The sequence below is a fragment of the Schistocerca americana genome, chromosome 1 (assembly GCF_021461395.2).
Source record: "Schistocerca americana isolate TAMUIC-IGC-003095 chromosome 1, iqSchAmer2.1, whole genome shotgun sequence".
Lineage (NCBI taxonomy): Eukaryota > Metazoa > Arthropoda > Insecta > Orthoptera > Acrididae > Schistocerca > Schistocerca americana.
In genome coordinates this window covers 791,672,931-791,688,545 of record NC_060119.1, presented here as the reverse complement: position 1 = coordinate 791,688,545, position 15,615 = coordinate 791,672,931, and the positions used below count along the sequence as shown (strand labels likewise).

General features: G+C 44.3%; 1 non-coding gene across 1 annotated transcript; it reads right to left on the bottom strand.

Annotated features, from left to right (window-relative positions):
* Nucleotides 1-9,815: 9,815 nt before the first annotated feature.
* On the bottom strand, nucleotides 9,816-9,890 carry Trnat-ugu. The gene has a single exon. It is a non-coding gene; the product is annotated as a tRNA-Thr (tRNA).
* Nucleotides 9,891-15,615: the final 5,725 nt, after the last annotated feature.

Here is a 15,615-nt window from a genome sequence, read left to right as displayed (position 1 = left end):
CGGAAGAAACAATATCTGGTATTTTATTAGAAAACTTGCCTGTTTAATTTACAACAGAATATTTAAATGTCACGAGTCGTTCATTAAAAAGTCGGTTATGGCGATCAAGGGTTATTTCCATCTAATATGTGACTGTATCAATATGGCAATTTTCAGAGGCGCGTAAACTCTTGTTGCTTTCCGCTGAGTCAGTGCTGTGACATGGTATTGGTGTGCCACTTGTGCAGCTCAGATAAGTAAAGTGAATTGCTTGTGTTGGAAATGGAATTGTAATGTTCTGAAGCCAGAATGCAAATAAATTTCGTATTTGCATGGTAAAAGAATTGTCCTCTTATACAATAAAAAACGCGGCTGTGTGTCAAGTGCATTCTTGCCTATTGCTGAAAAGCCTTAGGTCAACCTAAAAATGTGGCGGTTCCCGGTTTATAAAAGAGGCGAAACTACGGAATTATCCTGCAGTTTGTTGTAGAATTTCTGAATTTCACTGCAGAACTCTGTGTATAACTGTACGTAAACATTCAGAGTATTCCCATAGTCATGTTACTGTGATATGGCGGACGTGCAAGTAGAGTCAGGATGTCGATTATCAATTCTGCCAGTGTCGATCTTTGCAACAATAATAGCCAATTTGTCATTCTTTTTCCCACTGGCGCGACTAACATTTGTTGTATTAATCGAAGCTTAAGGCTACTGAGAAATTTTGAGCTATTGAACTATGTTATTTTATTTTAGTATGTCAATTTACTGTATTATGGATGAATATTTTCTTTTCTTGCATGATATCCATTTTCCTACTTTTCTCGATTTTGTAGATTTTCCCCCCTTAAACAGCATTTGTACAGACTGCGGTTTGGGGTCAGTGGAATGCACGCTACGCGCCGTCTAGTTCGAAGCTGACCTTGAAGTAACCGATTTGTAGCATTTCGTTGTGTCACTGTGGTGCCAACCGCTCCACAGATTGCTGCTGCAGTAGTGTAGCCTAGAATTATAAATTACAAAATTTGTGAACTACCAATGCTGTGTAGCATAACAGATCAGTAGCGTGTGCCTTCTAGATTCCAGATGAACAGATGTCTGTGGGCCAGACGGCCAAACGGAAGTGTGGAGACCTTTTTAGTTATTATTATTATTTTTCTTTTTATGTAGATTTTCCCCCCTTAAACAGCATAGTCGATAGTTAACACTAACACATTTGAAATTATGGTAAAATTCAATGCACTATGTTCATGTCAATTCATGTGTAACATTCGGTCTGTTCTTCTATATAGAACACAGACTAACAGGAAATAGCAAATAAATGAATGAACTCTATCGAAGGTCCGATCAAACTCAATGGCGACAATTGCTGCTCTCAGGCATCACGCCGAGGTGAGCGCTATTAAGTCCCTGCAGTCACTGGTGACCCTCTGTACGTTGGCATCTTCCACCTGAAATGTCTGATCCAAGGCGTGTTTCACTAGCAGAGTGACCTTAATGTGGCCTGCCAAAAGCCTCGTGAAGATCTTGTAGTCAGCCTAAGACGCTATAAGTGGCTGACAGTCACTGACTGATCGCCCTGCCACTGGCTTGTGTACCAGTATAAGAAATCCTCCGACAAAGGTAAGCCGTAGAATGCAGTGTAGCGACACGAGTTCGTGGAACATTGTAACCTAGCGGGGCATCATGAAGTCACAGAAGGTCCGATAAAACTCGATTGGCAATCCATCAGGCCCTGGAGAATTACTGACCGCACTTTTATCCAAGGTGTCCCCACATCTTCAGATGAGACATCCTCAATTAATGCCATCAGCGTTGCCATGTCGATAGTGCGAGTCACCTGCTGTATCATCTGCAGTGGCCTCGCCAGCTACGATTCTTTCCTGGTAAAGGTGACGAAAATCTTTCACTATGGTTGCTTGGGTTGTGCAGAAGTGGCCGTCTAACGTCATAAGGCGCGTGACGATGTCTTCGCATGTCCACCACAATGTGATGCCTAGTGGGCACATCTGCAGGCGTTCTATCATGTTGTCACGAGCCAACTATGGCACCTTCTAATCGGTGCTTCGACAATAGTATGTGACCCTTGATTTGGGGTCGTTCTTGTTGTCTGTCCGGCAACGCAAGAAGAGGGTTGAGGTCCCTGAGCACCGGATGGTAAACAGGCAGGATCTGCCTGAGCCCCACAGCTGTGTCCTTGCCAAACTGCATAAGTGTCTTTCAGATTGCCAATTTGGCGCAGAGCAGCCATCACGCCAAAGTCTACCGCAGGGGTGGCCAAGATTAGGCGTCCAACGGCCAGTGTCAGTTTCAGGGCTACACTTTCCCACGCATAGATCAAAATTGCCTTCTGATTGGTGGATCGGTATGATGTGTGCTGAGGCAAAATAGCGTCCTCTCACGATTGGAGATTTTCCTGTGCGGTGGTGGCAAGGTGTTAATCTTTCAACGTGAAGACGAACTGAGGAGTTCAGAGATTCGCTCCTGGACGGCCGGAGAGATCAGCCGTGCTTCCCTTCCGGACCACCAGATCGAATGTTACAGATCTTCACCTCTGGTGAGTCAGAGTGAAGGTGATCTCAAATAGTCAGAAGTATTACTGTCACAGTAGTCCGGGCAGAACATCTCTGTTACCACTTGGTGACAACAGTCAGATTTGTTTATCGTTTCCCGCTGGTACTATTTTGGTCGGGTCTTTGTACATGGGTGCGGACTGTGCTCCGAACTGTCGGCGCTAGGCCAGTCTTTCGGATGGTAATAATATATTCGCAGCGCAAGCACAGTAGTCTAATTAACCCCTCCCAGCTACCGCTGTCGCCTTGTCGCCACAGACAGATACTGGGGCTCTGATTCCCGATAGATGTTGTTCATAATAGTCAGGGGTAACGTGATAAGGCATATTGTCATTCATAACGTTTGAAGGGCTCTAAAACGTAATAGTTGATCCCACTCCTGTACACGAATTCAGCAAACATCTCATTACCCAAGGTACATAGTTCTTATTTATGTTCCACTCAGTGCTTGTGTCTGGTAATACTTAAGGAATTCTCGCAATAAATCACTTTGTGATATCAAAATCTTTGTATTATTTAGTAATTGAATTTCACCTTTATTATCAGGGCCCTATGCCAGATACGGGTGATCAGCTATTAAATTACCATAGATAGAATTATGTCAAAGGCGCAACTCTTAAACTGACCACAAACAGTGCCATATCATAATCTCCTCCATAAACTGACTGTTGTGTCATAGGAACTTTGGTAGTTAAAGAAGGGGGTTGAGTGTATTAGCCTAAATAATATGGATTTCTTTAATGAATTTGGGTGACATGGTCACTTCTCAACCCCAGTACCTTGATTGTTGACCGTAAAATACCGCTACGCAGTGCTAAATGAAATACTGGACTGTTCTGGGTATTTATGAAAGGGACCAAACACAGCTGAGCGGCAGTCCAGGCCTTGGCCAGCACGCAGCCCGTACACACAGCATACATTAAGTCTGGTATGCTATGACTGGCCCTAGTCCAGGGGCATCAAGAGTGACGTTGTCCACAGTTAGCTCACGTTGCGATGAGTTTCTGACGGCAGTCTGAGTGTGAGAGATGTCTTACATTCATCTTCCAAAAGCCAGTACTACGCCAGACTTGCTCGGATGAAGATGCATCATGCAGATATAGACGCTGTGATCACAGTACACTAGACGCCATCTTTCATCGAGCATCACTCCCTGTGCAAGATCTTGTGACACATACGTGCGTTCCAATCGGCTCGCCAAATAACTGGTACGATGTGCGTGTCTAAAGCTGTCACCATGTACCTTTCCCCACAGGTGGCGCTTGTGAAGACCATGTATCACAATATCCAGTTCCAGAAAGGGTGCATAGTGCAGAATTTTTTTCTAGGGATGAAGGACCCAATTAAAATGGCCGCTAAGACCTTGTGTTTGTACTGTGCTAGGAAAAGGGGTCGATGTCCTTGGTGTAGAACTTGGCCTGGTGCCTGGCGGTGCATAAACACTAATGAATTGGGTGTCGAGTGCCATGATCGCTAATCCTCAAGCGATGGGAGATATGTGATATTTGTGTCTTCTATACGATAATGCACTAAAACAGCACTCTGGTGTCTGCGGCATCACCAGTCGTCATGTACATCTGCATAGCAATAAAAGGTTGGGAGTGTGTTTGCACTTCTTGCAGGAATGCAAAGTCCTGTGGCCTAAACTGTTTCCCTCAGCATCTTTGACAGGGAAACTAACCATGTGGATATTCATCTACATCTACTTCTACATCTACATTTATACTCCGCAAGCCACCCAACGGTGTGTCGCGGAGGGCACTTTACGTGCCATTGTCATTACCTCCCTTTTCTGTTCCAGTCGCGTATGGTTCGCGGGAAGAACGACTGTCTGAAAGCCTCCGTGCGCGCTCGAATCTCCCTAATTTTACAAAAAAATGGTTCAAATGGCTCTGAGCACTATGGGACTCAACTGCTGTGGTCATAAGTCCCCTAGAACTTAGAACTACTTAAACCTAACTAACCTAAGGACATCACACACATCCATGCCCGAGGCAGGATTCGAACCAGCGACCGCAGCGGTCGTGCGGTTCCAGACTGTAGCGCCATTAACCGCTCGACCACTCTGGCCGGCTCTAATTTTACATTCGTGATCTCCTTGGGAGGTATAAGTAGAGGGAAGCAATATATTCGATACCTCATCCAGAAACGCACCCTCTCGAAACCTGGCGAGCAAGCTACACCGCGATGCAGAGCGCCTCTCTTGCAGAGTCCGCCACTTGAGTTTGCTTAACATCTCCGTAACGCTATCACGGTTACCAAATAACCCTGTGACGAAACGCGCCGCTCTTCTTTGGATCTTCTCTATCTCCTCCGTCAACCAGATCTGGTACGGATCCCACAATGATGAGCAATACTCAAGTATAGGTCGAACGAGTGTTTTGTAAGCCACCTCCTTTGTTGATGGACTACATTTTCTAAGGACTCTCCCAATGAATCTCAACCTGGTACCCGCCTCACCAACAACTAATTTTATATGACCATTCCACTTCAAATCGTTCCGCACGCATACTCCCAGATATTTTACAGAAGTAACTGCTACCAGTGTTTGTTCCGCTATCATATAATTATACAATAAAGGATCCTTCTTTCTATGTATTCGCAATACATTGCATTTGTCTATGTTAAGGGTCAGTTGCCACTCCCTGCACCAAGTGCCTATCCGCTGCAGATCTTCCTGCATTTCGCTACAATTTTCTAATGCTACAACTTCTCTGTATACTACAGCATCATCCGCGAAAAGCCGCATGGAACTTCCGACACTATCTACTAGGTCATTTATATATATTGTGAAAAGCAATGGTTCCATAAAACTCCCCTGTGGCACACCAGAGGTTACTTTAACGTCTGTAGACGTCTCTCCATTGAGAACAACATGTTGTGTTCTGTTTGCTAAAAACTCTTCAATCCAGCCACACAGCTGGTCTGATATTCCGTAGGCTCTTACTTTTTTTATCAGGCGACAGTGCGGAACTGTATCGAACGCCTTCCGGAAGTCAAGCAAAATAGCGTCTACCTGGGAGCCTGTATCTAATATTTTCTGGGTCTCATGAACAAATAAAGCGAGTTGGGTCTCACACGATCGCTGTTTCCGGAATCCATGTTGATTCCTACAGAGTAGATTCTGCGTTTCCAAAAACGACGTGATATGCGAGCAAATAACATGTTCTAAAATTCTACAACAGATCGACGTCAGAGATATAGGTCTATAGTTCTGCGCATCTGCTCGACGACCCTTCTTGAAGACTGGGGCTACCTGTGCTCTTTTCCAATCATTTGGAACCTTCCGTTCCTCTGGAGACTTGCGGTACACGGCTGTTAGAAGGGGGGCAAGCTCTTTCGCGTACTCTGTGTAGAATCGAATTGGTATCCCGTCAGGTCCAGTGGACTTTCCTCTGTTGAGTGATTCCAGTTGCTTTGCTATTCCTTGGACACTTATTTCGATGTCAGCCATTTTTTCGTTTGTGCGAGGATTTAGAGAAGGAACTGCAGTGCGGTCTTCCTCTGTGAAACAGCTTTGGAGAAAGGTGTTTAGTATTTCAGCTTTACGCGTGTCATCCTCGGTTTCAATGCCATCATTATCTCGGAGTGTCTGGATATGCTGTTTCGAGCCACTTACTGATTTAACGTAAGACCAGAACTTCCTATGATTTTCTGTCAAGTCGGGACATAGAATTTTACTTTCGAATTCACTGAACGCTTCACGCATAGCCCTCCTTACGCTAACTTTGGCATCGTTTAGCTTGTGTTTGTCTGAGAGGTTTTGGCTGCGTTTACACTTGGAGTGAAGCTCTCATTGCTTTCGTAGTAGTTTCCTAACTTTGTTGTTGAACCACGGTGGGTTTTTCCCGTCCCTCACAGTTTTACTCGGCACGTACCTGTCTAAAACGCAATTTACGATTGCCTTGAACTTTTTCCATAAACACTCAACATTGTCAGTGTCGGAACAGAAATTTTCGTTTTGATCTGTTGGGTAGACTGAAATCTTCCTTCTATTATTCTTGCTAAACAGATAAACCTTCCTCCCTTTTTTATATTCCTATTCCATATTCAGGGATGCTGGAACGGCCTTCGTGGACAAGTAGTAAGCCTGGCAGTGTTGTGATTGGGCAGAGATATCCCTGGTCGAGGTGGAGTAAGTGGACATCACTTGGCATGTCACAAGCTATTGACCACAGCCCACCCAGTGTTGTTCAGTCCGGATGGTCTGGCAGCATCTCAGCGGGCCCTCGACTGGGGTCCTGCCCAGTCTCCATGTTCTCATCCCAATGTGAGTGCGAAGTCTGTTCATGTTCCATAAGCTCTTAGTCAGTCACAGGAAAGGACTGGGCAACTTCGTAGCCTGCACTGCCCACTCTGCCATCTCTTGTACAGCGATGTAGTCGGTGGCAATGGCGTCAACCTAGTGGTTGGCGTCATGCAGGATCAGTTCTTTTTTCTCCAGCAAGTGAGAGCTGCCGTGTTACGACACGCTCCTGCGACATTGGTTTTGACGTTTTGGTGAACGCAATTTTCGTGTATGTTCTTCTGTGTCAGACGATGGTACAAAGGCTTTGGTTGCTATGATAAGTGGATCAATTGCCATTCCGCTGCTGGTGGTGCCTGAACTGTTCGATGGTGTCGTATGGAGTTCTGCCACTGGCCAGACTGACTGACAAGTCAGGTATCAATCCGCAGAGTGTTGTTCCGGTACAGCAACGTCAGTCTGTTGTGTCTGGGCAGTCACCGGGAAGATCGTCAGCGTCGGTGAGTACTACGCCATGCAGTGGACGTTGTGTGATCCGACGCTGGAGGCACTTTGAATGTAGGTGACGTTCCTTGCTGGATCTGAAACACGTTTGAGGTTGGTCGTCATAGATAAGTACAGAGCAGCAGCGACCTATCTGGAGGTGTGATGAAATGTGTCGCTGGAGTTCTGTCTGCGCTTGGTGTACTCCATTGAGGACTGGTAGGTCTTAAATTGCGTCCATTTTTCTGCAATGTGTTCTGCCGCCGGGAATTCGAAGGGTACTTCGAATGCGCACATAATCAACAGCCTCAGTCCTGCATGGTCATCCTCGAAGTTGCCAACATGTCTATCTGCATGGCAGAAGCAGAGTTCTAGTTTTATCTCTCGAAGAACCCTGTCACATGTAGCATCGTTAATAAGTTTAACACAGATCTTACTGGTTACAATCGAAAACTGGATGCTCCTTTAAAAAGCGCTCGACATCGAGATTTCTTGGATGACAAAGTCGTTCCGGAAAGCGAATTTCAGTGATGATTACCTGTATTGATTCGCCATGATCTTGTCATGCTACAGTGACACGTTCGTGTTGGTTGGAGGAAGTAAACAAGGCGAGTGTGCTCACACTAAAGCCAGAAACACACAGTACATCTGCTCCACTCGGCTGCTAAAGCTGGACTGTCCTGCTAGGCCACCACAACCAAGTAAAGAATTACTAAATGAAAACGTCATGCCTGATCCTGAAAACCCTTCCATTATTTCGTAAGGACGTCACCGAGGAAAAGTTTCGAATGCTTCGATATTATAAGTAAAGTAGTTTGAAAGTCATTAACTGCTCTCATTCTGAAACATTGTATGAACATGATCTGGGCAATTAGCGCCACGAGTTACGTTTTTTCAAGACATGTACACAGTTCCTATTGTAAATGCTTTACTTCCTGTGTTAAACTAGTAACGTAAAATTATACATTTAATGAGTAGATTATGAAAGTATTTTAAATTTTCAAATTCGGCCAATAATTATATAAAATATTGAAAACCAAATTTTTGTTGCCCCTGGGAGGCGTTAGCTGTGCAACCTGGAACTGGGCCGCGCACCTTGCACCGTTTTAACCGTTCAATAACGTAGCTCATCGCGTTCCAAAGAGTTGCCGTCAAATGACGTCGACACAGATGTTCGAGACCGCGCCTGTCACGTGCTCAAGTGCCTGTTTAAAACGTGACCCACGTCATTTAGAGTTGCCATACAGATAAGCTGCCAGACTCGCTTCATACTCGGCGGGAAACGGCCTGTTAACGCGAGGCACGCTTTCGTCGCCGCCAGAAATATTCGCGCCAGCGCCGCTCAGCGCCAACCCGAGCTTCGCAGTTACCCAAGCTGCGCTCCGTGCAGCTTTCTCCCGCTGGCGTCAGCGCGAAGGAATCGAAGCTGGCGTTCGATTTCCCCGGGCCGACCGCCGAAACTGCCGTGCCCCTTTTCCGGGACACGGCCGGCCCACCATCTGCGTGCGAACGGCGCGCGCACGCCAGCGCCGGCTGCGACCTCCAGTCTTCCGTGTCAAGGGCCGCAGCCGGCTGCACTCTCTCGTATTCCTAAAGCCGTGCCGGCCATCACCATTATGCTAAGAGGGCCCGCTGACGACATGGCCAGGGAATGCCGTCGTGGGTGCCACAGCGCGTGCGAAATATTTACAACTCAGTAAACTGCAGAGTGTGCGTTATGACAAAAAACACACCAACTGGCGTGTGATGGACACTGTTTGCGATACTATCATGCATCAACTTGGAACTTTGTGCTGTAATTTGGATTCGCTTATCCGCTTCGAGAAATATAAGCAAACTCCTTCATCCCAACATTTTCTTCCACTACCAAATTGACTAATCCTCGATGCCTCATGATTTTCCCCGTCAAACGAACTCTCCCTTTAGTCAAGTTGTGCCATAAAATTCTTTTTTCCTCATTTAGAATCAATGCTTCCTCACTGGTTACTCGATCTACCCATCTAATTTTCAGCATTGTTAACTAGCTCTACATTTCAAAAGCTTATACTCTCTTCCTATCTGAGTTTCTCACTGTTCGCGTTTCACTTTAGTACAAGACTACACTCCACACAACTACCTTCAGAAAACAGTTCCTAAAATTTAAATGTATATTAGGTGCTAGCAAATTCCTCTTTTCCAGAAACCCTCTTCTTGCTATAACCAGTCTGCATTTTATATCCTCTCTATTTCGGCCATCATCAGTTATTTTGCTGCCCAAATAGCAGTACTCGTCTACTACTTTTAGTGTCTCATTTCCTAATCCAGTTTCTTCGGTGTCACCTGATTTCCACTATCCCTGTTTTATTTTTGCAGGAGTTCATCTTATAGCCTCAAGCCACTGTCCATTCCATTCAACTGCTCTTGCAAGCGCTTTGCCGTCTCTGACAGAACTACAATGTCTTTGGCGAACTACACACTTTCATGAAATTACAATTAAATCAATACCATTAGCTGCTGTCAGGCGTTAATATACATCAACAGGAACAGTTGAAAATGTGTGCCCCGACCGGGACTCGAACCCGGGGTCTCCTGCTTACATGGCAGACGCTCTATCCATCCGAGCCACCGAGGGCACAGAGGTTAGTGCGACTGCAGGGACTTATCGCCGGCACGCTCCCCGCGAGACCCACATTCTCAACTTATAGTCCACACACTACATTCGTAGTGCCCCTGCCATTATACCCATTACTCTCGGCAGACAATCCATCGAGTCCCGTAAGAGTTCAGGCAATTCGTGTGCATGCGTACTGAAGAAGGTCAACAGCCGGTTAGCCTTAACGATATGAAGATGGCATCTGTTCTTTCGGACATGTCCGAAAGAACAGATGTCATCTTCATACACACTTTTATTTCTCCTCCCTGAACTTTAATTCCCTTTCCAAATTTCTCCTTAATTTCCAGTACTGGTTCCGCAATTTACAGGTTGAATACCATCTGGAATCGGCTACAACCCTGTACCACTACTTTTCAACCGCTGCTTCCCTTTCATGCCCTAAATTATAACCTGAAGATGTCAGCAGCTAAAACAAAAACGATGGCTTATTTAGGAATATTACTCACAAGCACCAAGATGACCATCATTAATATAATAACAGAATAGGTGCCCCATTTCCAGTGTCTAGGATCTGACATAACTTTTGAAGAATAGAAAGACATAAATAAGAAAATTACACCTATCAACATATCTTCGGCACGATAAGAAGAACATTGAAGGGTAAAACCCTAAAAGATCAGAATTAGCTCCACTTCATTTTAATGTTTACTTCATCAGCATTGCACACACTAGGTCACGTAAGTTTTGCTACGCTGACGAAATGCGTGTAGCCACTCAAAACAAGTGGCTAGAAGAAGGAGAAACAACTTTAACAGCTGACCTAGAAGCACTAAACCAGTATTACAAGAAATGGAGATTGTGTCCAAATTCAAATAAGACAAAGACTTGTGCCTTCCATTTAAATGACCAACTGGCAGACAGAGAACTAAACATAACCTTCTGCAGAGAGCGAGTCAGACAGAACAAATATCCGAAGTATCGAGACTTAACTCCTGACACATCACTCATCTTCAAAAAACACCTTAAATAAACTAGCCGGAAATTGAAAACCCGAAATAACATCATCCGGAAATTAGTGGGTACCACATGGGAAGCAGATGCAACGTGAACAAAACTGACGTCCAGCTCAATGAAACTATGACAGTAATAACAGGAATGTTAAAGACGGCCCACTAACATGGCTTCATCTCACGTCAAATATTGCTCGACCAGCAATCCGAAGACAGCAGGCAACAATCCAGGAATGAAACAAAATAAATCACCCAGGCATGGCAAGGCTGCCAACTGTACACCAAGTATCAGGTGAACACTGTGCAAGTCGCCTGAAATCAAGAGCGCCAATATGGAAAGACAGGATACTTGCCGAAGGAACTAACTATGGCAACCGTAAGTCCTGGAAAACTGAGTGGAATAACAGTGACGTTCACCGCCCCAACATAGGAGACCCCAACCAACAACTGCCAGCAATACAAATTCCCGGCAAAATATGGTGCAATTAAAGGGTGTAAAAACTGTACACGGAAAAACTAAATCCCTGATGCACAAGTGGGGTGCCACTGACAACCAAATGTGTGACTGAGGAAGTGGTGAACAAACGTTGCTACAAACAGTACAAGATTGCCCGTTGCGTAGATTCTCTGACTTTATCGAGGCCAGTCTGGCTGCTATTGAGTGGCTGACTCGTTTGGACTTAACTTTGCAGTGGATTATGGCTGCCCTCCTAGCACAAGTATGCTCTCACATCAGCATGAAATTACTGGTGTTTGTTGTGTTTATATTAGTATTTGCACAGTATCTGTACATTCGAAAATATTTATATTTTTTATGTATCTTACCAGTCTCAATGTTCGTACTTTCACTTGTAAAGCCATACGATAATGAAATAAATAAGAATAAAACGAAAAGAGGAACCAAACTGAAATTTTTTAAAGTCCTTGCACCACCCACAGTTCCATATGAAAGAGAAAGTTGGACATTAAGATCAAAAGACGTAAGAAAAGTCGAAACATTAGAAATGAAGTCCCTGCTGCACAATACAAGATAAAATAAGAAATGAAGAAAACAGGATTGGAAAGACCCTGCATTACTTATCTCACCTCAGAGATGCTCTCGGCTAACGATAGAAAATTATCTTATTGGAAGAAGGAGTGCGAGAAGGCCGAGGGAGAGGTGGTGAGGCCGGAGATGGTGATAAGACCTAAACCTGAACTGGCAGGACAAGAATGTATTGCGCATAAATAAGCGGAAAGGCCAGTTATTGTTTGAGAACACCTCTATAAACTGTCAAATCCGTTAAATATCTGTGAGTTTTCATATCGAGCTACTGAAGGGGAACGGTCACATTGAACTAATCGTCGCAAAGGCAAGACACCGGAATTAATTGGAAGAATCCTCTGGAAGTGTAGTCCACCCACAATTGGGACAGCTTGCGAAACCGTCGTACGACCGATACACTCGTATCCCTCATCACGTGGGACTGATGAAACAATCAATATCCAAAGAAGAGAAGAGAGTTTCGTCACAGGTTTGGTTTGAAAAACCAAAGCATCGCAGAGATGATCACCCGACTGAAAAGGCAGCAGAGATAATCACCCGACTGAAAAGGCAGATGCTATAAGAAAGGCGCTGTGGATCTAAGAGAAGTTTATTGTTAAAATTCCGAGAGTACACAGTCTCGTAACATGTAGCTTCCTCCCACATATATCTTATGAAATAACAGACGGAAATAAGAGAAATTTGGAGCTGATTAGGAGACTTACCAACAGCCATTCATCCAGCGCAACATTCGCGATTGGAACAGGAAAACGAAGAAAGTGACAGTGGCATAAGAAGTACTCTCCGCTGTACACTGTAGGTGTGTTGATTGATGGATTGTGACTGATACTATAGTACTCTTTGTGAGCCCGCCCGGCTAGCCGCGCGGTCTAACGCGCTGCATCCCAAGCGTGAAGGCGTGCCGGTCCCCGGCGTGAATCCGCCCGGCGCATTAACCTGTGGATGGTTTTTAGGCGATTTTCGCTTGCCTCGGCGAATGCGGGCTGGTTCTCCTTATTCCGCCTCAGTTACCCTATGTCGGCGATTGCTGCGCAAACACTGTCTCCACTTACGCGTACACCATAATTATTCTACCACGTAAACATTTGGGGTACACTGGTCTGGTAAGAGACATTGAGGGCTACGGCGGGACGAACCTCTCCGTCGTTTCTAGGTCCCCGGTTCAATACACACACGCGATAAGATACACACAAACTTTGTGAAGTGCAAAATTTTCCATTTCTGAACATCTGAAGGTAGCTGATAACCTCTGCGCCACTGTTAAGTCTTATCAGGATCTGACTTCATATTTGTGCATCTCTTTTTAAATAGTACATAGTTCGTTATAAATAACTGCAGTGACTGCAAAAATCTAAGTTATTATTAATATACTCTGTTAGGTCATTTATATACAAGATGAGCAGCAACGGCCCCAATACACTTCCCGGGGCAGACTAGGAATTACTTCTGCTTCTACCGATGTCTCTCCATACAAGATAACATTCTGCATCTTTCTTACCAAAAAATCCTAAGTCTAGTCACAAATTTTGTTTTATACTTCATAAGATCGTACTTTCGTTAGAGAGATGTTGCTTTGTTATTGAGTAAAAGCATTACTTCTTTTTCACATGATGATTTTCGGAAGCCATGCTAGCTGGCGTGTAGGAGGTCATTCTGTTCGACATAGCTCATTACTTTTGAATTCAAAATATAAGATTCCACTACAGACGGATGTCAATGAAAGCAGACAGTAATTTTATGGGTCGCTTCTGCTGCTTTTGTTCCAGAGGGTTGTGACCTTGGCTTTTTTATTCCAACTACTGGGCACAGTTTTCTGTTCGAGGGATTTTCGCTATATTATTATTTTTAATTTGAGGGTTAATTCAGTCGCAAATTCTGCACACAATCCGACTCAATTTCATTGGGCTCTCGGGGCTGTTTAATTTAAGCGAGTTCAGCGGTTTCTCAATACCACTGACGCTAATAACTTCTCGTATATTACTCATCCTTGCCATGGTTCGAGTATTAAACTGGGCAGTACTGCAGTTTATTCATTTGCAAAGAAACATTTGAAATAGGAGTTTAGCGTTTCTGCTTTTGCTTTGGTATTCTCAGTTTCGGCTCCTGTGCCACCCGTGAGTGTCTGGTCACTATCTTTGGGATCATCGACAGCCTTTACATGTTATCATAATGTTTATGTGTTTCTGATAGGTCTTTCGATAGGCTTCTGCTGCAGTAGTCACTTAAAGCCTTGTGCATTGCCCGTTTGACAGCCAAACAAGTTTCATCCAGCATCTCTTTCTAAAGCCCTGCGCTTTATTTTTCACCTATTGTACAAGTGTCACTGTTTTTTTTAGAAGTTTCTGTAAACAGTCATTATAGAACTGTGGATCCCTCCCTTCATGAACTGCCCTACCAGTTTCATATCTAACGCTTGCCAGGTCAACTATTCTTCTAAACTTATGCCGCAGTTTCTCAAGATGCTCCTGCCCAGAGCTAAGTGTTTGAGCTCCTCTTTGATATGTGACACTACTGCATCTTTAACTAGTTAACTGAACATGTAAACCGTTCTGCTTCTTTTAGCCTGTTATCTGTCACCTGCAAGCTCTTTCATCGCTGCATAACTACTGCGGCATATATCTAATCGAGCATGCATACTATAGTTACGCTTTAACTTCCTTCTACAATTTAACCCCTTACGCCTTCACATCCAACATACACTTTTGCTCATTACCAAACTGACGATTCCGTGATGCCTCGCGTGAATTATCAACTATTCCCACATTATAGTTAAGCTGTGGCTTAAATATCTTTTCTCTGCAGTTCCGTTGAACACATCTTTGTTAGACATCCGATGTATCTTTCTAACCCCCAGCACTCTTCTGTGGCATAACATTTGGAAAGCTTCTATTGTCATCTTGGCTGACCTGTTTACCGTCCACTTTAAACTTTGCCCTCTACCAGAAAGTTGGTTTGAATACCACAGCGCTTTCACTGTGTGAGGCTGGTATGCCGTTGCCTTCCTCCGGCCTTCGAACTGACCTACAGTTTAACGTAGGCTCCGAGCCACCGAGCAACTCGCTAGCATTTTTCACATACACAATTCAAGTCTAATCCCAGAGAAGAAATAAGCGATAAACAAAGTAAAAATTCCCAGGACCAACTAAGTAACGAGCCCCACACCGTCGGTTTGATAATCTGACAATTTCCCAGAAAAATTAACGTGCCACACTGGAAAAAGCATAGTTGTTTATGCATCTCGATAAACGAAAATATTTCAAATATTAACATATAGCAATACACTTGTCGATTTGCATAACATTACGTTGGAAAAACGTTGTGGCGATACCGTGAACACACTACAAATTGTTAGAGGTGTTACCTCTAAGGTGGTTACCAATATTGTGAGCACCAGCCAAATAAACAAAGACTATGGTCTATGCAAACACCAACATCGTAAATAAGAAGTAGAAGTATTAACGGGCTACACGGTCTACTGCGTGGTGAAAGATGAAGGAATGAGGCGTTTCAGATCACAGTACAATGACATGTCGTTACTTGTATTTAATTGTCTGTTTTCCTTAACAACCCATGTTCAAAACTACTACCACCAAATGCAATGCATTTGGCAGCTTGCCTACTCACGTGTAGAGTCACTGATTGAGAATTGTGTCTATGCCCTTCTTTAATGCGCACAAAACATGTAAGTC